The sequence below is a fragment of the Paramormyrops kingsleyae genome, chromosome 12 (genome assembly GCF_048594095.1).
Source record: "Paramormyrops kingsleyae isolate MSU_618 chromosome 12, PKINGS_0.4, whole genome shotgun sequence".
Classification (NCBI taxonomy): Eukaryota; Metazoa; Chordata; class Actinopteri; order Osteoglossiformes; family Mormyridae; genus Paramormyrops; species Paramormyrops kingsleyae.
This window is the reverse complement of record NC_132808.1, coordinates 15,399,887-15,404,210: the sequence shown is the minus strand read 5'-3', so window position 1 is coordinate 15,404,210 and position 4,324 is coordinate 15,399,887. Positions and strand designations below refer to the sequence as shown.

The following is a 4,324-nucleotide window of genomic DNA, read 5'->3' as shown; positions in this document are numbered from 1 at the left end:
AGCTGTGTTCCTATGTTTGGTGTGAATTTTTCGTGCTTTATCTACAGTGCATTTAGTGATACAGTAGTCATGCCCCCTAAGAAAGTGAGCAGTGATAGCAGCAAACCAAAGAGAAAAATAGTGAGAGTAACTGCAGGACTTAAGGAAAATATAGTGAGACTTGAAGGTGATGCACGTGTCTGCTCTCTCTTCAGAGTATGGGATTGTCATTTTTTTCCATGTTTATTGCTTTTGTATGTGTGCTTTTCATGTGTGTATTAGTTTCATATTGATTGTTAGTGCTTTTTATCATTAGGTAGGTAGATAAGTCCAAATAGGCAATCATTTGGGGTCTGGAACAGATTACATTCATTTACATTGTTTCTCATGGGGAAATTCGACTTGGAACTCGATCAAATCGCAACTCGACTTCTAGAATGAAGTAAGTTTGTGTTCCAAGATACCACTATATATCAGTTAAAAAAAAATCCTCTAATATTTTAGTTACGTGGAACCACTGTCCATGATTCAACTGAGTTCATTCAAAGAATTATGCATGAAAACTTGGCTAAAACACATGAGTCATATGTTATTTAAAAAAAAATTCCACATATGTGTGTAATGCTATGATTCCTCTCTAAGTAGGATATGTCACGTACTCGGGTGGTTCGGGCACGAGGAAGAGGCATGGTGCAGGCAGGAAGGGAATGTGGATGACTCACTTGCGGCTTGCAGGGAAACAGGGGTTTATTAAGAAAGAGGAAAAACACAAGAAACACTACAAAACAAAAGGACCATGCGGAGTCAAAAGTAAATGGGGATAAACAAAGACTAATTACAACAAGGGGCGGGCAGGTAACAAAGAACACAGCATAAGACCTCAGACACATCAAACCAACATCAATGATTCCAGGAAGAACAGAACAGGATCAGGAACTTAAATACAAAAACTAAACTGGGTAACGATACAACAGGAGTGAGACATAGACGTTAACCAATCCGGGAGGGTGCAGAGCAACAAGCAATCAGGTAAACACACAAGGGCAGGCACAAAAACAGGCAACAGCTGAAACTAATAATTAAACTCAGGGAACTCTAACAAAGAAACTAATAAACAGAATCTACACCAGGGGAATAACAGACAGGTAAAAACACAAGCACGGGCACGAAACATGAAACCAAAATCAAATACAAATCATACTCATACAAATGAAACACTAGGGAACAAAATTCAAAAATAATTTATTTATATATATTTATATGTATTTAGCTTAATGTGCGTCAGCGAGTTCATTAAATTACCTTTATCTTGACCTTCTTACAGAAAACAGCAAGGAGGTCAACCACCATGAGGGAACCACCACCTCCTTAATTGACTCCAAGGAAGCCGTGGCTTCCTGTTAAGAGGGAAGACCAGCCTCCCCCTGAATCCACATCTGCGGCCCTTTGCTGGGTCCTTCTCCTGTTCATCCTCCCTGAATCCCTAAGTAAGTGTTACCCTTCCCCATGCTTCCTGCTCATCCATGTCTTCTATGCCACAATAATCATAAAACTACTAAGCAAAAACCAAATACCAATGAATTTAATGTTTTATGTGTTTTACATAGCATTTATATTGACACATGTTCATTTATTTTATTTTTATGTATTTATTTTTACATTCAAGTGCATTGTTTTATTTTTTATTTTTATAGTTTTATGGTTGGCTCTCACTGCTTGTGCTTCCTGGTCTTAGACCAGATTTCTGTCAGAGGGTCATGTGATCAAGTGAGACCATACCCAGTCAGTGTAGATGCAGGTGTGCTGTAATGTGTGGACCATTTAGACAAACTCACTTGATGCAATATCAGTTTAGATCAGACATAAAGATAAACTGGAAACAGTGGAAACAAGGAACTGAGCAGGGCTGATTTTTAATTTGTAACACGTGATGCAGAAAGAGCGGAATGTGCAGCAAAGCACTTTCTGAGACTGAAATTGAAAAGAAAATCAAAACAGAGGGAGAGGAACCACCGATCTGGGAGCAGCAGACGTGGGAGAAGCCCCATCACACATTACTCATCATTTTCACATTTTATTACATTATGTTTGCATTTTTTTACCTATGTTAACTAGCTTTAACTTTTATGGTAGACTCCCATCATCACAGTATTCATCATATACACAATTCATTTCATTATATTTGCGTTTTTTACCTACATGTATATTGACTAGCGTTAACTTTTTGGGACAGGCTCCATTAAAGACATTAATATCTCCGTACTTTTGTTTTAGGTAGTTTTCCAGTTCTTGCACAGAGACAGGTTCCACTACAGAAGCTTCTTTATTCTCCCCATAATATGCCAGACCTACCATTGAGGCAGAATTTTTATCTTTACAGCAGAAAGCTGTCCACATGAGCTCTGGAATATTAACCTTATTATTTAATTTACCTGAGCCTGGCACTGCCCCTGTCACCACATAAGCCTCTGATTTTTCACATTGTTCACTGATTAGTTTAGTGACTTCTTTCTCCATACAGCACCACTGGACACTATTGAATTTATTGTACTGGGGTACTGCATTGGTCAGGGTGAAGGTGGAATCCGCTGTCTCCTGGTCATTGGCGTGTTGTCGTGGGAACAAGTGACCCTGGTGATAAACTTGGTTATTCTCTTTGTAGTTTTCTGAAAGCGCTTGGTTGTTTCCTCTCTTCTTAACCTTCCCTGGATTGCTCATGCTTTTTTCGTTGCAGTCATCAAGCTGTGATAATACAAAGATTCTTGTGTGAGTATGTGGTGAGAATGAAGGCAGTTTGGGAGTCCGGTTCTGAGTGCTTATTCTAGCAGATTTAGCCAAGTGGATTTTTAAACAATCACCTGGTGGGAATTTTCAAACCTTCCCTAGACAGCTTGACTCACCTGTGCTAATGACTCTTCATAATAATAATTTTAAAACTTTTATTTTATATATAACTGTATGCGACTTTATTAGCAGCATAATGGAAAAAGCTTTCTGAGATTTTAAAAAGACAAATTTAATACATTGTTACTGTACTTGAATCATTTTACTGATATGCAAATTGTTAAATGTACTAATTAGTGATAAATAAATTACTTACCTGAGGCTCAATAAACCATGGCTCTGGTTTCCTTTTGGTGTCTCCTTTCCCAACAAATTTGTAGGCAGAAAACAGAGGGATCTTATTGTTCACATCGTACAGTGTTGCAAATCTGTATTTGTTTTTGTAAAATTGACATATTGCCTTATAACGATTCTGGTCTAAAATTTTTCCTCCTTCTAGAATCCCAGAAATCTCTGGAGTTTTGTTATTTACGAAGAACTCCACACAATCCGGAATATCATGGAATTTGCCCACTACATGCTGTAAAGTGAGAGGCAGAGTCTGCAGAATGAAGAAAAACACAAACACATGCATCTTCCTCTTTCAATAACACGGTGCAAAAAAACAAAACCTGCTGCAGTAAAGTGAGTCTTTGCTTAGTCCTGCTTGCATTAATATTCTTCCTGTCTATGGTCATAACCGCCTACAAAATCCCTATAGAGATGCCAATTGGTCATTTGTCTAGTCCACCCTATTTACATCTGCAGCTTAAATGCATAGATAATGATTCATAATTTCTCAGTAGTTTCTGTCACGTCTGATACTCCTGTGTGCCATTAGTCTTGTGTATTTCAGTCCGCGTTCAAGTCTGTTTCCCAAGTCGTGTCATTGACGTTACATGTGTCTATGTCCTGTACTAGGATTGATTCCTACAATAAATCCCTCGTTCCTGATCTTACGTCTCCCAGCTCCTGCTTCCGCGTTTCCCGACGCGACAGTTTCCCCTTAGCCTTCCAGATATTGGGTTTTCATTTGCCTATATATAACTGCCATTTTCTCTACTGCACTGTAATATTTACTATTAAAAAGTATCACAATGATTTTTGTTTGTTTTTACTTATGTTAGTTTGATGTGGCTGATTTAATTTTTTATAGTAACACTACAATAAACTAATTAGCTCTGGCATAAAAACATTGTTTACAATGTACTCATAACTTTTCTTTCATATGTTAGGTTCCTAAAATTATTTCACCCTTCAATCTTTACTTCACCCTGTAATCTTCTAATTTTTCATGGTACTGTACCCACTGTATTTCCCTTAGACCAATTATCCACTACAAGCCCACAACAAAAGAATTTCAGAAGCTTTAACTACTGGACAATTTACCGTAGATGTGTCCATACAAGAATGCTCAAATCCTATGAAAGAGGCATTGTCAATTTCTGCATTACAGCTTTTACCCCAAAAGACTCATGTGATCCCTGTCTGCCTGAAGTGTGTCTATACCAAACTGACACTG

The 4,324-nt window shown here is 37.9% G+C and overlaps 1 long non-coding RNA gene across 1 annotated transcript; it reads right to left on the bottom strand.

The window, feature by feature from the left end:
• Positions 1–1,873: 1,873 nt before the first annotated feature.
• On the bottom strand, positions 1,874–3,454 carry LOC111843343 (uncharacterized). The gene is made up of 2 exons (XR_011993923.1): positions 3,080–3,454; positions 1,874–2,721 (listed from the first exon to the last, which is right to left on the bottom strand). It is a non-coding gene; the product is annotated as an uncharacterized lncRNA (long non-coding RNA).
• Positions 3,455–4,324: the final 870 nt, after the last annotated feature.